This window comes from Ceratotherium simum, chromosome 13 (assembly GCF_057802395.1).
Source record: "Ceratotherium simum simum isolate JZ-2026a chromosome 13, ASM5780239v1, whole genome shotgun sequence".
NCBI lineage: Eukaryota > Metazoa > Chordata > Mammalia > Perissodactyla > Rhinocerotidae > Ceratotherium > Ceratotherium simum.
In genome coordinates, this window is record NC_141912.1 from 49,735,211 (window position 1) to 49,756,481 (window position 21,271).

Sequence of the window (21,271 nt, forward strand, 5' to 3'; positions counted from 1 at the left end):
CCTTATCAGATATGCAATTTGCAAATATTTTGTCTCTGTCCATGGCTTGTCTTGTTATTCCTTTAACAGAGTCTTTCAAAGAGCAAAAGTACTTTTTCACACAAACTGTCTCTTGTTATAGAGTGTTCTTTTGGCGTCATATATAAGAAATATTTGCCTAAAACAAAGTCAAAAACATTTTCTCCTCATTTTGAATTAATCTTTCTATGGATAAAATTTCTATTTATTTGTTTGCTTATGCATGTGGATATCCAATTTTACTAGCACCACCATTTTTTGAAAAATATCATTTCATCATTGAATTGCCTTTGCACCTTTGTCAAAAATCACTTGTCTATTGCTAGACACTCTATTCTGGTCCATGGATCTATGTATTTAACTTTACACCAATACCAAATTTCTTGATTACTATAACTCCATAATAAGTCTTAAAATTAGGTAGGCTTAGTTAATTTCCCATCTTTGTTCATTTTCAAACTTGTTTTGGCTATGCTAAGCTCTTGGTATTTCCATATTAATTTTAGAATCAGTCTGTCAATTTCTATAAAAAATATTCTTGAGATTTTTATTGGGATTGCATTGTGCCTAGAGACTCATTTTGGAAGAAATGTCATCTTCACAATATTAAGTTATCCAATACATTAACCTTTACTTTGTGCTTCTTGGATTTCTCTCAGCAATGATTTGTAGTACACTGTCTAAGTTCTGCACATTATTGTCAGATTTATTCTTATGTATTTCATATTTTTGATGCTATTGCTAATGACATATTTTGATGTCAATTTTATGATTTATTTTTGTTAGTATAAAGAAAAATAATTGATTTTTTGTAATGATATTGTTCCCTGCCATTTTACTAAACTCATTCATTAGATCTAGTAGCTGTTGTGTAGATTTCTTCCATTTTTTGTGCAATTTTTGATCAATGTTGTTTCTTCATTTCCAATCTGGATCCCTTTATTTCTAATTATTGTCTCTTTGTAGTTGAATCTCCAGTACACATTGAATAGAAGAGATGTCTTGTTTATAGTCCTAGAAGGAAAACATTTAATCTTTTACCAGTAAATATAACGTCATACAGCGGTTTTTCACAGATGCCCTTTACAAGATTGTACAGCTTTCACTCTAATTCTAGTTTGCCAAGATTTCTTATTTAGAATGGATGTTGGATTGTGTCAAATGTTTCTCTGTGTCTACTTAGATGATCATGTGTGTTTTTTTTCTTTTTTGTAGTGCATTAATAAAGTGAATTATATTGATTAATTTTTTTCACATTTTTTTTTTTGCTGAGATATAATTCACATACTAGGAAATCCACTACAAAAATTAAAGTGTACAATTTAGTGGTTTTTAGTGTCTTCATAAGGTGGCACAACCATCACCACTAACTACTTTCAGAATATTTTCATCACCCCAAAAAGTAACCTGCACCCATTTTCAGTCATTCCTCATTCCCTCTTCCCCCCAGCCCTTGGAAACCACTAATCTGCTTTTTCTCTCTATGTATTTACCTATTTTGGACATATCCAATTGAATCATACAATATGCAGCCCTTTGTATTTGGTTGCTTTCATTTTTCATGATGTTTTCAAAGTTCATCCACGCTATAGATAAAATTAATTTCTTTTTATGGCTGGGTAATATTCCATTGTATGGATATACCACATTTTGTTTATCTGTTCATCAGTTGATGAATATTTGTGTTGCTTCCATTTTTTGGCTATTATCAATAACTCTGCTATGAACATCCATGTACAAGTTTAATATTTCATTGATTTTTCTCTATAGTTTTTTCTTTTCTATTCAATGATTTCTGATTTTTTTAGTTTTGTTGTTAAGACTACAAAATTTAGAACTGTTATGTCTCCTGAGGACTTTCCCTTTTATCCTTATGAAATAATCTTCTTTATCCTTGATATTATTCTTTCCCCCTAAAGTTGTTTGATGTTAAACAGCATTACAGCTTTTTTAAATTAATATTTTCACTGTATATATTTTTCTTTTATTTTCTAACATATTTGTGTCTTTATATTTACAGTGCGATTCTTGTAGAAAGGATGTAGTTATATCTTTTCTTCTTCTTACCCTGACAAGCTATCTTTTAATTGAAATGGTTAGTCCATTATCATTTAATGTGGCTATGTATAAGGCTAGGATTATGTTTATAATCTCGCTATTTGCCTTCTATTTGTTCTCATCTGTTCATGCTTTTATCTTTTTTCTGTCTTCTTTTTGATTATTTGTATTTTTTTTAATTCTTGTATTTTATCTTCTAATTTCAGGTAGTTTTAGCCTTGAGTCTGTTATATCATTTCAGTTATTTCTTTAGGCTTAATGGTATACACCATTAACTTATCAGTCTACCTTCAATTGATATTATACCACTTTGCTTATAGAATAAGAACCTTCCATAGAAGTATATTCCTATTTCTATCCTCCAGCCTTGATACTATTATTGCAGTACATTCTGCTTATACAATGCACTTTACATTATTATTTTTGTTAAAACAGTACATTATCTTTTAAAGAGATTTAAATAATAAGAAAAAAAACCATATATTTATCTATAGTTGAAATTTCCAGTACTCTTCTTTATTTTTTGTAGATTCGTGTTTTCTATCTGGTATTATTTTCCTTCTGCTGGAAATATTTTATCAATTTTATTTTTTTTTTAATTTTGTTTTTTTTTTAGTTTCTTTGCAGTTTATTAGCTTGCCTAATTTTAACTTTATATAGTTTCCTGAGTTAAGAACCAACCATCCTTGTTATAGCTGATATATCACATTCCACTGTTCTACCTAAAAAATTTCACTCTGATATGCCCTTAGTTGAGAGTGCACATGTGAAATATACCAATACCTAAGAAGCCTGTTCTATGAATCTCTTGAGAGGCAAAGATTTCTGTGTTGAATTTTCCAGAAATGTTCATAGAGACCCTCTTGGAGAGACCTGGTGTCTATTGTTTATGGTCAGTACACTTACATGGCACGTTAGCCTAACAAACACAAATATTCTCAGCAGGTTCTTCTCTCATTTGTTTTAACTAGGGATGTAAGGCTGCATTCAGAAAAGATGGCAATTGTTTTAATGATAACATGTATTTTGTTCGATAAGCACAAATCAAGTGTTTGGTGATTGACTGTGATAGTTTGCCATCAAAAAACACACGTAAAATGTTACATTTAAACTCAATGCTGTTTCATAGCTTGTGAAGTAAAATTGCTATAACTTCAAATCTCTTATTCAATATCTATCGGTTTTGTTTTCTTGAGATTAAGCACAACCTGAGAATGGATAACTTTCCTTATGAGCCTTTGGATTGAAGTATTATAATATCAAAATATGTAGATAAAGTGATTTCTCTTAGTTTGCAAATGTTCATAAAATATTATTTTACACAGCAGTGCACACTTGAGACTTTTCATACTCACAAAGGATCAAAAGCCCAAATTGATTTTCTTTTTTTTTTTTTTCAGGTGTACATCATTGTACTTCTATTTCTGCATAGATTACATCATGTTCACCACCAAAATACTAATTACAACCCACCACCACACATATGTACCGAATTATCCCTTTCACCCTCCTCCCTCCCCCCTTCCCCTCTGGTAACCACCAATCCAATCTCTGTCCCTATGTGTTTGTTTATTGTTGTTATTATCTACTACTTAATGAAGGAAATCATACGGTATTTGACCTTCTCCCTCTGACTTATTTCACTTTGCATTATACCCTCAATGTCCATCCATGTTGTCACAAATGGGTGGATTTCATCATTTCTTATGGCTGAGTAGTATTCCATTGTGTATATATACCACATCTTCTTTATCCATTCGTCCCTTGATGGGCATTTAGGTTGCTTCCAAGTCTTGGCTATTGTGAATAATGCTGCAATGAACACAGGGGTGCATGTACCTTTACAAATTGGTGTTATCAAGTTCTTTGGATAGATACCCAACAGTGGAATAGCTGGATCATATGGTAGCTCTATCCTTGATTTTTTGAGGAATCTCCATACTGTTTTCCATAGTGGCTGCACCAGTTTGCACTCCCACCAGCAGTGTATGAGAGGTCCCTTCTCTCCACATCCTCTCCAACACATGTTGTTTCCTGTCTTGTTAATTATAGCCATTCTGACGGGCGTGAGGTGATATCTCATTGTAGTTTTGATTTGCATTTCCCTGATAGTTAGTGATTTTGAACATCTTTTCATGTGTCTGTTGACCATCTGTATATCTTCTTTGGAGAAATATCTGTTCAGGTCTTTTGCCCACTTTTTAATTGGGTTGTTTTTTTGTTGTTGAGATGCATGAGTTCTTTATATATTTTGGAGATTAAGCCCTTATCAGATGTATGGTTTGCAAATATCTTCTCCCAATTGTTAGGTTGTCTTTTCGTTTTGTTGATGGTTTCCTTTGCTGTGCAGAAGCTTTTTAGTTTGATGTAGTCCCATTTGTTTATTTTTTCTATTGTTTCTCTTGCCTGGTCAGACGTGGTGTTTGAAAAGATGTTGCTAAGACCGATGTCGAAGAGCGTACTGCCTATGTTTTCTTCTAGAAGTTTCACAGTTTCAGGTCTTACATTCAAGTCTTTAATCCATTTGGAGTTAATTTTTGTGTATGGTGTAAGGTAAGGGTCTACTTTCATTTTTTTGCATATGGCTATCCAGTTTTCCCAACACCATTTGTTGAAGAGACTTTTTTTTCCCCATTATATGTTCTTGGCTCCTTTGTCAAAGATTAGCTGTCCATAGACGTGTGGGTTTATTTCTGGGCTTGCGATTCTATTCCATTGATCTGTGTGTCTGTTTTTGTGCCAGTACCATGCTGTTTTGGTTACTATAGCTTTGTAGTATATTTTGAAATCAGGGAGTGTGATACCTCCAGCTTTGTTCTTTTTTCTCAGGATTCCTTTAGCTATTCGGGGTCTTTTGTTTTCCATATAAATTTTAGGATTCTTTGTTCTATTTCTGTGAAAAATGTTGTTGGAACTTTGATAGGGGTTGCATTGAATCTATAGATTGCTTTAGGAAGTATGGACATCTTAACTATGTTAATTCTTCCAATCCAAGAGCACAGAATATCTTTCCATTTCTTTGTGTCTTCTCCAATTTCTTTCAGAAATGTTTTATAGCTTTTGGTATACAGCTCTTTCACCTCTTTGGTTAAGTTTATTCCTAGGTATTTTATTCTTTTTGTTGCAATTGTAAATGGGATGGTATTCTTAATTTCTCTTTCTGCTACTTTGTTGTTAGTGTACAGAAATGCAACTGATTTTTGTATGTTGATTTTGTATGCTGCAACTTTACCATATTCGTTTATTACTTCTAAAAGTTTTCTGGTGGATTCTTTAGGGTTTTCTATATATAAAATCATGTCATCTGCAAATAGTGACAGTTTCACTTCTTCCTTTCCAATTCAGATCCCTTTTATTTCTTTCTCTTGCCTGATTGCTCTGGCTAGCACTTCCAGTACTATGTTAAATAGGAGTGGTGACAGTGGGCATCCTTGTCTGGTTCCTGTTCTTAGAGGGATAGCTTTCAGTTTTTCACCATTGAGGATGATATTAGCTGTGGGTTTCTCATATATGGTCTTTATTATGTTGAGATACTTTCCTTCTATACCCGTTTTATTCAGAGTTTTTATCATAAATGGATGCGGTATCTTGTCAAATGCTTTCTCTGCATCTATTGAGATGATCATGTGATTTTTATTCTTCATTTTATTAATGTGGTGTATTACGTTGATTGATTTGTGAATGTTAAACCACCCCTGCATCACTGGAATAAATCCCACTTGATCATGGTGTATAATCTTTTTAACATATTGTTGTATGCGATTTGCTAGTATTTTGTTGAGGATTTTTGCATCGATGTTCATCAGTGATATTGGCCTGTAATTTTCTTTTTTTGTGTTGTCCTTGTCTAGTTTTGGTACCAGGGTAATGTCAGCTTCGTAGAATGAGTTAGGGAGCTTCCCCCCCTCCTCAATTTTTTGGAAGAGTTTGAGAAGGATAGGTATTAAGTCTTCTTTGAATGTTTGGTAGAATTCACCAGGGAAGCCGTCTGGTCCTGGACTTTTATTTTTGGGGAGGTTTGTGATTACTGTTTCGATCTCCTTACTGGTGATTGGTCTATTCAAATTCTCTACTTCTTCTTGATCCAGTTTTGGAAGGTTGTATGATTCTAAGAATTTATCCATTTCTTCCAGATTGTCGAATTTGTTGGCATATAGCTTTTCATAGTATTCTCTTATAATCTTTTGTATTTCCGAGGTGTCTGTTGTAACCTCTCCTCTTTCATTTCTGATTTTACTTATTTGTGCCTTCTCTCTTTTTTTCTTGGTGAGTCTAGCTAAAGATCTGTCAATTTTGTTGATCTTTTCAAAGAACCAGCTCTTGGTTTTATTAATTTTTTCTATTGTTTTTTTGGTCTCTATTTCATTTATTTCTGCTCTGATTTTTATTATTTCCCTTCTACTGATTTTGGGCTTGATTTGTTCTTCTTTTTCCAGTTACTTTAGGTGCATTGTTAGATTGTTTATTTAAGATTTTTCTTGTTTGTTGAGATAGGCCTGTATCGCTATAAACTTCCCTCTTACAACCTCTTTTGCTGTATCCCATAAATTCTGGCATGTCGTATTTTCATTTTCATTTGTCTCCAGGTATTTTTTGATTTCTTCTTTGATTTCTTCATTAACCCAGTCGTTGTTCAGTAGCATTTTGTTTAATCTCCACGTATTTGTGGCTTTTCTGATTTTCTTCCTGTAGTCGATTTCTAGGTTCATACCGTTGTGGTCAGAAAAGATGCTTGGTATTATTTAAGTCTTCTTAAATTTATGGAGACTTGTTGTGTGGCCTAATATATGATCAATCCTGGAGAATGTTCCATGTGCATTCGAAAAGAACATGTATTCTTCGGTTTTTGGATGGAATGCTCTGTATATATCTACTAGGTCCATCTGTTCTAGTGTGTCGTTTAAAGGCCAATGTTTCCTTATTGATCTTCTGTTTGGATGATCTATCGGTTGGTGCAAGTGGAGTGTTAAAGTCCCCTACTATTATTATGTTACTGTCTACTTCTGTTTTTATGTCTGTTAATAATTGCTTTATATATTTAGGTGCACCTACATTGGGTGTGTAAATATTTACAAGTGTTATATCCTCTTGTTGGATTGTTCCCTTGATCATTATGTAATGCCCTTCTTTGTCTCTTTTTACAGTTTTTGTTTTAAAGTCTATTTTGTCTGATATGAGTACTGCTACCCCAGCTTTCTTTTCATTGTCATTTGCGTGGAGTATCTTTTTCCATCCCTTCACTTTCAGTTTTTGAGTGTCTTTAGGTCTGAAGTCTGTCTCTTGTATGCAGCATATATATGGGTCTTGTTTTTTTATCCAATCAGCCACCCTATGCCTTTTAATTGGAGCATTTAGTCCATTGACATTTAAAGTAGCTATAGATAAGTATGTACTTACTGCCATTTTTTAACTTTTTTTTTTTTCCTCAGTGTTTTAGTAGTCCTTCTCTGTTCCTTTCTTCTTCTACACAGAATTGATGGTCACTTTAGTTTGACCTCTGTCTGAAAGCTGTACTCTTAAAACCCCTCCTCCCTCCTTTTATGTTTTTGATATCATATTTAACCTCTTTTTTGTGTATTTGTATCCATTACATTCTAATCATGGAAATAGATAATTTTTCCTATTTGTGGTCTTCTCTTTTCCCCTTAAATCAGTCCCTTTAACATTTCTTGTAACACTGGTTTCTTGGTGACAAACTCCTTTAATTTTTGCTTATCTGGGAAAATTTTGATCTCTCCTTCCATTTTGAATGATAACCTTGCTGGGTGGAGTATTCTTGGCTGTAAGTTTTTTCCTTTTAGCACTTTAAATATATCATGCCATTCTCTTCTAGCCTGTAAGGTTTCTGCTGAGAAGTCAGCTGATAGCCTTATGGGGTTTCCTTTGTATGTAACTTGACATTCTCTTGCGGCTTTTAGGATTCTCTCTTTCTCTTTAATTCTGGACATTTTGATTATGATGTGTCTTGGTGTGGGCCTCTTTGGGTTTATCTTGTTTGGGGCTCTCTGTGCCTCCTGTACCTGGATGTCTGTTTCCTTCCTTAGGTTAGGGAAGTTTTCATCTATTATTTCTTGAAATAGATTCTCTGCCCCCTTGTCTCGCTCTTCTCCTTCTGGGACACCTATAACACGGATGTTAGTGCGCTTGATGTTGTCCCAGAGGTCCCTTAGACTGTCCTCACTCTTTAATTCTTTTCTCTTTTACCTGTTCACCTTGGGTAATTTCTTCTAGTCTTTCTTCCAGCTCACAGATCCGTTCTTCTGTATCCTCTACTCTGCTTTTGAGTCCCTCTAATGAGTTTTTCATTTCCAGTATTGTATTCTTCATTTCTGATTGGTTCTTTTTTATATCTTCCATTTCGTTGTTGACATTCTCACTGAGTCCATCTATTCTTCTCCCCAGATCAGTGAGCATCCTTAACACTCTTAGTTTGAACTCTCTGTCGGGTAGGTTGCTCATTTCTGTTTCACTAAGTTCCTTTTCTGGGGTTTTGACCTGTTCCCTTACTTGGAATGTATTCTTTTGCCTCTTCATTTTGCCTCTTTCCCTGTGCTTGTGTCTACGTATTAGGTAGGTCAGCTACGTCTCCTGCTCTTGGATAGGTGACCTTATGTAAGTGATGGCTTAGGAGGCTTCCAGTGTGCTTCCCTCAGTTCTCAATGTTCCAGGGGTGACCCCTATGTGGGCTACGTGTATCCTTCTGCTGTGGCCTGTTTGCTCTCCCTGTAGGCGCCCAGGGAGGCTGAGTTATGCTCCTGGCCAGCTGTTGTAATGCTCAGCTGCTTGTAGTTGTTGTGGGCCCTTCAGTCTCTTTATCAGCTGTGGGGAGCCCCAGCACAGTTGGCTGCAAGTTCTAATACCACATTTGTGTTGCAGTATTTCTTTTAAGTGAGTAGGCCCCCAGCGTGGCAGGTTGTTAGGCTCAGGGCCTTACAATTGCTGTAAGCCTCTAGCCTATTAGGTCTCTTGTCAGCTCTCTGAGGATTGCAGCTGGGTGGGACTGGCCTCAGGCAAAGGAGCACCCAATCGTTTCAGGCTTTGGAAGGTGGGGTAAACCTCCTATGTGAGTCTTTGAGAAGCACAAGTCTTCTGCAGCTGACAAACCCTGCCGCCCACAGGTCCACACACACAGTCAACACAGTCCTGCCCCGTGTGAGCGCCCCGACCTCCCCAAGTGGACCCAGTCTCTCCACGGCGGGAGCCCCACACACTCCGCCACCGCCCCACACTCTCCACCCGCTCCTTGTGCATGCCCTGCCCCGCTCAAGTCGGCTAAGTTGCCAGGCTGCAGAGAATCCAGTCACCAATCTATGCAGGCCCACAAGTTGCCTGAGGGCTTGTTGTTGGGTGGGGCCAGTCTCTAGGGTGGGCTGCCTGCCCTGGCTGAGCTGGATTAAATCGGTGCTCTAGTGGGTGGAGCAGACCCTGGGCTAGCAGGCCTCAGGGAGAACTCCAATGGTGTCTGTGTCAGCACGCCCACACCGGGCCACAACGATGGCCGCCACCAATGTCCCAGTCCCTGGAGAGGTCTCACTCCTCACCGAGATGCACTCAGGGCCTATTAGGTGAGTCTCTTGTCACTGAAGCACTGTGCACCTTTCTTTCTGGTGATTTTAGGATGCTTTCTGAAACGGGTGAGTTTGCGTGCGGGCCTTTTAAGAGCCAGTTTTAGTTTCTTTGTGAACCGGGTTTTCTGGGGGTCCTCCCCAATGATTTAGTAGCAGGCACAGTCAGATATTATGCCGCTGGTCTCGATTGTGCTGGGTCCACAAAATGCCCACAGCGGGGGCGCTCCCCGGCTCAGGACCCCGCGCCTCCAGGGAGGGTGCGTACCTGTGAGCTGCTCCCAGCGGCCGTGAAGCTGGTGGCTTGTGAAGGCGACGTTTTTCCTCTCCAGAAGGGAGTCTCTGCCTCTTCCACCTCAGTTAGGATTGTCCGTTGTTGCAGGAGTTCCTCTTATCCAGTTTTCACTTCTGTCTCAGGGGTAATTTTTCCACGAGTAGTTGTAAATTGGCTGTGTCCACAGGAGGAGGTGAGTTCCGAGTCTGCCTACGCCCCCATCTTGACTCCGCCTCCTATTTTATCAATTTTATAATGTGGGTGTGTTGGAGATAAATTCTTTCAGCTTCTGTACTTTTGAAAAAGCCTTATTTCACTTTTATTTTTGAATGATATTTTTGCTGAGCAAAGAATTCAAGATTGACAGAGTTTTTTCCTTCCATTTATTATTTTAAAGATGTAATTTCACTATTTTTCCACTTGCATAGTTTTGCTATCATTCTTATTTTTGTTTCTTTATATGTAACATTTGTTTTTTTCTCTGGCTGCTAGTGTGATTGCCTCTTAATCTTTATTTTTTTTTTGTGCAACTTGATTATGATGTGTTTGGTATGGTTTTCACCATGTTCCTTTTCTAGGGTTCATTGAAAGTTCACACTTTTTATCAAATTGGAAAAATTTTGGCTATTGTCTTCAGTAATTTTTCTGTCCTTCACTCTCTGTCTTAGGGACTCCAATTACACATATATTATGCTACTTGAAATTTTCCCACTAGTCATTAATGCTTTTTTATTTTTTAAATCTTTTTTTTATTATTATTTCTGAATTTCATTTTGCATGGTTCCTATTGCTAGATCTTTACGTTCATTAATCTTTATTTCTGCAACATGTAATCTGCCATAAATCATGCTATGTATTTTTCATCTCACCCATTGTATTTTTATCTCTAGATTTTGATTTGGCTTTTATAAAAGAAATGTATAGTCTTTCTTTTAACCTATTTAACATGTGGAATAAATTTTGCTAATTATAACATCTGAGTTAGTTGTGGGTCAGTTTTTATTCAGTGATTTTTCTCCTATTTATGGGTCTTATTTTCTTGCTTCTTTGAATATTTGATAATATTTAATTGGATGCCAGACATTGTGAATTTTACCTTTTTGGGTGCTGGATATTTTTATATTCTTATAAAATTTGTTGAACTTTGTTCTGGGATGCAGCTAAGTTACTTGGAAATACTTTGATTCTTTTGTTTTCATTTTAAGATGTATTAGGCAGATGAGAACAGTATTTAATCTAGGGCTGTTATTTTCCCACTACTGAGACAAGCCTCTGCTATGTACTGTTTCACATAGCCCGTGAAGCTGCTGTGACAAATTACAACAAGCTTGGTGATTTAAAACAGCAGAAATTTATTCTGCTAGATAATTCTGGAGGTCAGAAGTTCAAAATCAGTATCACTTGGCCAAAATCAAGGTGTCAGCAGGGCTGTGCTCCCTCAGGAGTCTCTAGGGAGGAATTTGCACCTTGTCTCTTCGAGTTTCTGGTGGCTGCTGGCATTTTTCGTCTTGTGGCCGCATCACTCCATTCTCTGTATCCATGATCACACTGCCTCATGGTCTCTGTGTGTGTCAGATCTCTTTCTGTTGAGCTCTTATAAGGACACTTGTGATGGCATTTAAGCCACACTTGGATAATCTTAGGTTATCTCTTCATCTCAAGATCCATAACTTAAACACCTCTGCAAAGACTCTTTTTCCAAATACGTTGATATTTACAAGTTCCAGAGATTTGACATGGATGTCTTTCTGGGGTTTGTTTTTCAGCCTACCACATTCTGTTACAGTTAGGACACTTTCCAATCAAGCTAGTGGGACGAGGCACTGTTCTCAATCCTGTGTGAGTCTTGCTACAGTTCCTTCTATTCATTTTACCTGGCCACATGGACTTTCTTTACTTGCCTGCACTGATGAATCCTCTGCTGCATATTCGAGGAGGAACTTCTTCACATTTTTTAAGTTCTCTTTCTGTGCAGCTCTTTCTCTCAGGTAGGCTGTCTTATCAACTCCGGCTGCCTGTGTCTCCCTGGGCTCTCAGCTCATTCACTTCAACTCCGGGTGTCTGCAGGTTTCTGCCTGACTTACTCCTCCCTAAGCCATGGGCCAGAATATTTCTCAAGGCTTTCATTGGACATTTATAGGACTCACGTCATTTTTTTCTGTCTCTCAGAAATCACTATTCTCCATTGCCTGATGTACAGTATCTTATTTTTTGTTTTTTACTCTTTTTCCAGTTCCTAGTTGTGAGGAGATGCCCTCTAATCTTAACAGTTACTTGAAACTATAAATGCTTAATTTTCTAGTCAGTTGTGGTTGCATTATTATAACACATTATGTCTAGTAACCTAAGTGCACATGTCAAAATCACACTCCCCACTTGGGAGCTCACAAAAAATGGCTACTGCAATTAAAAGAAGATATTTCATCTGAAGGTTTACATTTGTTTCAGACCTTTATTCATCAGTTAATTAATTTTCCCGTGTAGTTTCTTCAGCGTAAATGCCCTTCCAACCCCTATCCCATTAGCTAATTCTGATTATTTCTTCATTCTCAACATAGGTATTTTTTTTTACCAGGGATCATCATAACTACACTGGATTAAGTTCTACTCCCCTTCAAAGACTCTTTTTCTATCTTTCTCTCATCTGTTCAGATATTGAGTTATTCAAAGGTAGAAATGACATTTATTCATCTTCATATCTAGATGGGTCTAGCTCAGTCCTAACATTTCAATGATGCTCAACAAACATATTTATAATTGACTTCTAAGGGTTGCATTTTTGTGTTTTATATGCTGACTTCTAAAAGTTGCATTTTATTTTATTTTTTGTGAGGAAGATTGGCCCTGAGCTAACACCTGTTGCCAATCTTCCTCATTTTGCTTGAGGAACAGTGGTCCTGAGCTGACATCTGTGCCCATCTTCCTCTATTTTGTATGTGGGATGCTGCCACAGCATGGCTTGGTGGGTGGTGTAGGTCCGGGCCCAGGATCCGAACATGAGAACCCCTGGCTGCTGAAGCAGAGTGCGCCCAACTTAACACTGCACCACTGGGCCAGCCCCTGCATTTTTACTTTTTATATGCAAGACTTGAATTATGAAAAAAATACATTGTAAGTCATCTAAAATATTGTTCAATTGTTCAACATTGTCTACCCCATAAAAGATTCTAAGTGTTGGTTGAAAAAATAGCTGGGAGCTTCTGATGACGAACTCTCCTGTGGGAATTGTGTGTTCCGTTAACATGACCAATCAGAGAATATTTCAACTCTTTTTTTTCAGCAGCCAACAAATATGTGCATTCTTAAACACCTTCATCTTAAGGGTGGGGTATTTGCCTTCATTTTATTCTTCTGCTGTTATTTCCAAGCATTTTGAATAAAAAATGATTCATTTTAATTTCTAAACATATAAGAAGTATCAAATTTGCATTTTTGAATGAAAATTGTAAGGAACAGATAACTTGGTAAGAGAGTCTGGGGAAGAATACTATGGACCCTCACAGCGTAAGTGAGGGCAACTGAGAAGAGGTGGGCTGTGGGCAAAGGTCACTCCTCCCTCTTCTTTAATTCATCTCTTCAAGTAGGACCATCCTAAGGACTAAAGTACTGTGATGAATCATTGCTCAAAGTTCCTGACTCTTTGGAAAAAGGTAATTCTATTGAGTGTCCTTCTTTCCTACCTTATTTTCTCACTTTTTACACCCTTTCCTGCTCCCTGTCTCACACTTAGGTTTGACAAATTATAAATAAAATAAAACTCCAAACAGGGAATGGTTTTTCTTGTCTCGTCAATTCCCACATACCAATCATTCTCCCACCACAGTTCTGTCCCATTCATAAGGAAGATCTAAACATCCATGTCTAGTGTCCCAAGTCTGGTGGATCTAGATTGTTTTATGAAGTAACTTTCTTAAGACAAATGACACAGAATCTGTAATGAGACTTGCCTTTCAGAATTAGACTTTCTCCTATTCTTTGATCCACCTATGGCTACATTATTACTTCTTGTAGTTAATCCCATAACAAATACAAAGTGTGTCTCTGAAACATCTTCCATGTAATGGACTCTGCTTTACTTCTGCTATTACACCTTGAAAAGAGAACTGAACTGCAGAGGTTTTATGTTTATGTATGAATGACTGCTACTCCTGTGTGGTTCAAGCATATATATTCCATTTTCTCAACCTTTATTCATCATAGAAATTCATGAACAGAGTTCTAGTCCTTAATGGAAGTTTGGAGAAAGCTTTATTATGAAAAGTACTGAACTCTGGGTGCACGGGTCTCTACCTTTTTCTATCATCCTTAGTTCTGCATGATCTTAATTTCTTCCTTTTGGTCAGCTAATATACAGCCTGAGTTGTAGGTTCTAAGCAGTAAATAATACTAATTTCTTGTTCGCCCCAATGATGATTACATTGTCCATAATTTTTCTTGTATGCTTTCCCCAAGTCCAAGCTACAGTAATGGCACCGTTTACATTTGGCTGAAATAAGGAAAGAATAGCTGGAATTAAAATCTAGATATGACAAGCACAGTTCCAAAATAAAAAAGGCCAAGGACCTTCAGAAAGCAATATGCCAATGGGAAAAAGCTATGCTACCATATTGGAAAATCTTTATTTCTTACTATGCGTATCCTGCTATATGCCAAGCATTGATCAGGCTTTGTGGAGCTCTAGTGGCCAGAAGCTGGATCCTGCCATCATGGAATTTGCTCAATCGAATTCTCTGCATAACCTTTTCTGAGAGCGCTCATAAAAATAGTTAACATCACCTTTGTCCTCTCATATATCATTTACAACACTGCAACTTGAGAGGGAATTCCTCTAAATAATATCCTAATCCTGACTCATATTAGGGCAGAACAAGGAAAAATTCCTCACAAATTAAGTCTTCTAGTAGCCTAAATTTTTTCACTCACCTGTATTTTATTTCTTCAAGCTATCATTATTACACCATCCTTAGAATTAGCAAAAACACCCTGACAATCCTTCCAACTCACCAATATTCTCTAGAAGATCTCAAATATACGTTATATAAATGTTGACTGTAAGAAAATGTTTTGCCATCCGAAAGATAAAGTGGTGGAGGTGAAACAACACCTCATTTTTAAGCATATTAACACTGAAGCTACTAAGAGAGGAAGAAAGTGAAAATAATGGCCAGAAAATTTTTCTTCTAGAAAAAAATTATGGTTAGAAAACTAGACACAATTTCATCATACGACTTATCATTTTACTTTGAAAACAGATATCCTGCTTCACATTACATAGAAAATTTTACACTACAAAGTCAGAGAAATGAGGAGACAAAAAGCTAAGCATAAAATATGTACTTAATATATTTATCTTTGATTCAGTTGAACAACAACAAAATCTATTGATAAATTACAACGTGCAAGACTCCCTAATAATTTTCATCTTTGTGTATTTTTGCCATATTACACATAAATAAGCATTTTAGTGAAAATATGTGCCTCTGAATTTTACTTTTTCTACTTCAATCTACATTTGCTTGTCAAGCTTTTTCTTATCTTGGCAAGAGAATGGCAAGAGTTTTCTAAAAGCTTGATGTGACTCCACTGTAAAGGCAATGAATTTATTTGAAAGTATAAGAAAAAGTGCTTACAGAAATAATAACACTATGTCTCCATCTTTAGTTCATATCTCTATGTCTCTCACTGTACCTTAAAAATAAAAAGCCTACAATGCACATTTCCTTGATAGTGTGTTGAATGAGTAGATTAATAAATAAATGCATGAATGATTTGTTTGCTAATAGAGTTTCTCATATGGCTATTGAAGGAACAGTGAACCAGTACATGGAAAATGTTTAGCACAGTACTCAAAACATGTTTGTTAGTTTTATCACTATTGTAGATATTATTGTCAACAATTTTTTTGATATTTCTATAGCTAGAAAGAATCTTAATGATCAAGGATTGAGACTTCTGGAAAAAATGAAGAGTAAGTTATTCTCCTTTTTAATATAAATGCCGTATCTTGGCTTACACATTTAGAGTAATCTGCCCACATGCCTTCCTTTAGTGATAAATTATCAGCTAAAAAGTCTGAATGTTGGGTGCAGAGTATATGATTCACCTACTAGTCAAAGTAAGAATAGTCAATTTTTCATTTATTTTATTCTATAATTTTATTATTTCACAAGGCCATTTGTTCAGTGTCTCGGACAAAGCAGTAAAGTAAAGATGTGAGATGAGAATCTAGTTTCAGTTCTAACAAAATAGATTATGTGATCTTGAGGATGTCACTTTACCTAACTTGGCTTTTCCATCTCATCTGAAAGATGAAGAGTTTGACTTAGAAGATTTGTAAGATTCTATACAGCCCCAAGCACTTTTTTCTATATACAGACTATTAATTCTTACCTACATATTAAACATACATTTTTCTATATTCATACTATTAATCTTCATCACCATATTCTACACATTTTGTTATATCAAGAATATTAATCCTTACCTAAGTATTAAATACATTTTTTCTATATCTAGACTATTAATCCTTAAGTACATGTTATATATAAATTGATTGTTATGTAGACTCATATTTCATTGATTGATTGAATCTCTATCACCCCATTTTCTAATTTGATGTTACAGTAATGAATATACACAGCCCTTGTCACTGTAAAGTCATTGACTTATACATATTGTCCTTAAGGATAACATGTATAATTTTAGGACTTTCTGAGAAATAGGTTTTGATATTTCCTCAAGAAAGAAAAATCAAATTAAAAATATACTCTTGGGATAATGTATTTGCATTCAAAAACAATCTAGTGTTTTGAGAATAGTAATGACAAGTAAAACATAAAGACCCTTAGTAGAAACACTCTTCCTCCAATTTACATAAAGTAGAGTTGGCTCAGATGTTCTACAAATCTGATATAGGTCATTGGCAATAACGTGAAGTAGAAGGGAGAGGCCAATATTAAGTCAAATGTATACTTAGTGCAGAGTGTTAAAGAAAATATCGAAATGATTTCTCAGTCAAGATACAAAAATCTACAATAGTGAATTCTGAATAAATGGTGATGATGATAAATTCTGATGAAGATGATTATACTAGTAAACCAATCCTATAATGCTAGTGACATTATATTTTTGATATGAAATTCTTGATTCCTCCTCCAATTTAGTATTATAAATAAGTCCACTAAAAAATTTCATATTACCTGTTGAAATTACAACCCTAAAGAACAGAGAGATAAAGAAAAATAGAAGAATTTTCACTATATATAATTTCTCCAGTGTAAAGAGTCCATGGATATGATTTCTCTGTTCAGATATTGCTTAACTAAGGAAATAGAGTCTATTTCATTCATAGAATCTCCTGGGAAGTTTTGATTACTGAGGAGTATTAATAGATAATATGGTTCTATGCTTGATTGCGTAATGCCACATTCAAAGAGAATGATCAGGAAAAAAAATTGCATTGTCCCAGAAAATACATACAATCTCCTTACTAAAACCTCAAGGAGACCATCTTGGGAGCAAATGTTACAGTTACAAAGGATATATGTTTAAACATTCAGACATCAAGTTTTAAAATTATGCTTCAACAATTAAATTGATCCCTGAATATCTATTTTATACTTCTAATACTATAATTTTGAATCTTAGTGTGCAGAGACAACTTAATCATAACAATTTAGAGTTTGTGGTATTGGAAAGAATACTTAATTTTATAATGAAGACACTAAAAACCAAAGAGGTTAGGTGATGTATTATAACATATATTACTTATAATTTATTAAAAGTAGAAATTCACCAATGATTTTGTAAGTCTATCTAGCCAACCTTGGAGTATTTTGATAAAAGTTCTTAAAATAGATCTTATGACAAATAATAAACATTTAATTTTTTGAAACCAAATTCCAAGACTCTAATTTTTTCCCTAAATAACTCAGAATTATTTCTAATCTACTCTGTAAAATTTCTGTAGGCTATTGTATAAAGACTTATTTCTAGTCCTCATATACTGGTGCTGAAAACAGAGATTAATTACTTGTTTTTGACAACACTCCAAGAGTGCCTGGAATGTGGGAATGAACAGGATAACCCACAGGAGTCTCAGTAATCTTTACACGCTTGCCATTCAGACGCAACAAGATTATTAATCACATGGTCATAGAATAGTAAATAATTTCAGGATGCATAAAGATTCCAAACAGATCCCCTGATAACTAGAGAGATAAAGTGATTTGCCCAAGGATTGGTTTCCTCCTCAGTGAGTTTTTCCCCATATAATATAGGAATGAACATTCTAGTACTAATATTGATTGAGTACTTGGAACTTGGTTATGACACATGTTCTTGCTAGGAAAGAAAGGATTAAGAATTTTCCCATCAGTTGACATGAAGGTGGCATTTTAGCCTATCATCTCTAAGTAAAATTCATGTATCTGGTCCTGCTCAAATCCCATAGTACACAATATAGAGAATTTAATTTTGTTATGAATGAGAATGATTATTAATGTGGGTCACCAAACCCACAAGCAAATTAACTAAAACATCTCTTTGCTACCAGAACTCCTGATACTAAGAACAGAGAAGAAAATTTCATTATTTTTTTCTCCTATTCTTTTCCAAAAAAATAATAAATATGAGATTATTCTTTTACTCAAGGACTAGAGCCAATTAGAATGTTTATTTTTGAACCCACATTTTCCAAATAAAAAGGAAAATCTATCAAAAAGAAAATGTTAGTACTGATTCACTACAATGCTGTATGAGCCAGGCCTAAATCCATGAAAAACATGGAAATTGTTTGCCAACTTGATTGTGCATGGAAGGCTGCCTTAGAAATAAATCAGAGCTTATGATTTTTAACTCTGCAACACAAAGCCTTTTTTTCCCCTCAAGATGGGGAAAGCACAATCTCTAATTTAAGTTTTGTCACATAAATTGTAATTATCATCAAAGACCTCATAATCACTACCATTTCTTGAAAGCTTATTATGAATCAGGGGCTGTGCTTTAGAGATGTTATCTCATCTAGTATCCACAATAACCTTATAAAGTAGATACTATTTTCTACATTTTATAGATTAAGAGAGGGTAAATAACTTGCCCAGAATCACATAGTAAGTCAAAGGCCTAGAATTCTTGCCTTGGTATATTTAATTCAAAATATATAGTTATAACCACTAGACTGGTCAAGTCATATTATTTCTTTGTATTTCTCTTTTCTCATCTGTAAGATATGTAGTTGAAATTTTTGTGACAATTTTCAAATTTTGTAAATTACAGATTTTTTTGAAATAAAATTGTGTATAGAACCTTGATTTATAAAAAATCAAGCTTCAGGAGGAGAAGAAGGAATAGGTCTCTAAATCTTCTTATCCCTGTGGTCTTCTGGAATAATCTTGGCTCCTATAGAAAACCCATTTTGAAAACTACTAGACTATAAGTTCTTTTGGGGCCCATCCAAATCCCTTCCACAAATTCCCTCTACATTTCCCCTTCAAAAATCTATTTTTACCAAAGAAATTTATGAATCTAGTAAAGGATTTCATAGTGAACAATTTCATAAATGAGCACCATTGGGCTGCTGAGGAGAAACTATGGGTTAAGGGTCTTTCCTTTCCTGGTAACTCACTAGACAGTGCAGAGACTATAAACACTCCTTATCTGAGGACATTATTTAGACCACTGAAGAGACAAAAAACATATATCAGATTTACCTTTGGCATAGCAAACAGAAGCCATGTTCTTCCTGCTCAAAGACTCTTGATCAGGATGACCTTAATGTTCCCCTCCCCTTGACTATAATGTTCCCCTCCCCTTGACTAAACTTTAGACAAGTTTCTCCTGACTATAGGCCCCTGACCTCCCTTTTCCTAAAGCATTCTCTTTAGAAAACTTGCAATTATAAATTTTTTCTCTGCCTCTTTTAGATGTAAATATTCTCCCAGTCTCCCGCTAGTTTTACAACCCAAGAACGTCTTTTTCAAGGACCTTCTTAAGGAAGAAGAAAAGATAGCCAAGGTTTGCCAGCTTCTTAGATCAATGGCAGAAAAAATATGACCCAGCTTTTGAGATCTGGATGGAAACAGATCATAAAGAATACATTGTGTATATTGAGTGATGGCAAGAACAAATTTCGAATAATAAGAAAATTCTTTTTTTTTTTTTTTTTAAAGATTTTATTTATTCAGCTTTTTCCCCCCAAAGCCCCAGTAGACAGTTGTATGTCATAGGTTCACATCCTTCTAGTTGCTGTACGCGGGACTCGGCCTCGCGTTGGACGGAGAAGTGGTGCCTCCGGGCGCTCCCGGGATCCGAACCCGGGCCGCCAGCATCAGAGCGCGCGCACTTAACCACCAAGCCACAGAGCCGGCCCATATAATAAGAAAATTCTAATGACTTCTATATAACTTTAGTGAATCAGCAAATGGGGGAAAAAGTACTCTCCTAGGATAAAGGTAGAGCAGATACGATGTCATCTGGAGAAAACAAAGGGAGGTTTGGTAATAGTAAGATAAGTGAGGGGAAGAGGAACCAAATGAGAAATAAGTTCAAGGTGAAGGAAACTTTACTCTGAATTGATATAGCAGAAAGATGTATAATTTAGGCAACCTTGAAGTAATAATGCTTTCCTGTGATCTCCAAACTAGAAACTATGCTCATGCTGAGTATAAGATGAACTTGCTAAGGCTGAAGACCCAAGAACACTCTGTAATATCAAGCACAGATAACAAAATTAATTAAAGATGAAAAGTTCTTACTGAACATCCTGTAACATTTCAACCCAACCACATGGCTATTTCAGAATAAACTGTTCATTAGAATGCGGCATTCCTTTTGATCCAAATCTGTGCTTCGCTGATATTCTAAGTAGCGGTAGTCACCAGATTAGTCATCAAGTTTTATTACATAACGGGAATAATGAAAGTTAGGTCTCTGTGTGAGGCAAAAAGGGGAAAAAAGTAAAATCAAAGCAATCAGGTCACAAAGACATGAAGGAAGATAGAAAATATGAGAATTGACTTGAAACTCTTGGTTAATAAACATGATCTGACTTATAGATTACATTAATGTTCACACTAGGAGTGAATAGATTACATTAATGTTCACACTAGGAGTGAAAGGAATTTGGCTGTAGACTAAGGTACGGAGCAGTGGTGGAACTGTTCCGAGTGCAGCTAATGTTTACCTGAGAATCTTCCCTGTTCTTTCAGTCACTGCTGCAACTCCTCTCAGCTCATGGTCACAAAAGCATATGGGAGCAGAGCTATACATGAGTGTAAGGCCCCAGAACATTCAGGCTAGAAGCAGAAGAGCCGTAGCTTGATCACCTTCTTTTCTCTTTCCCTTAACTATGTAACTT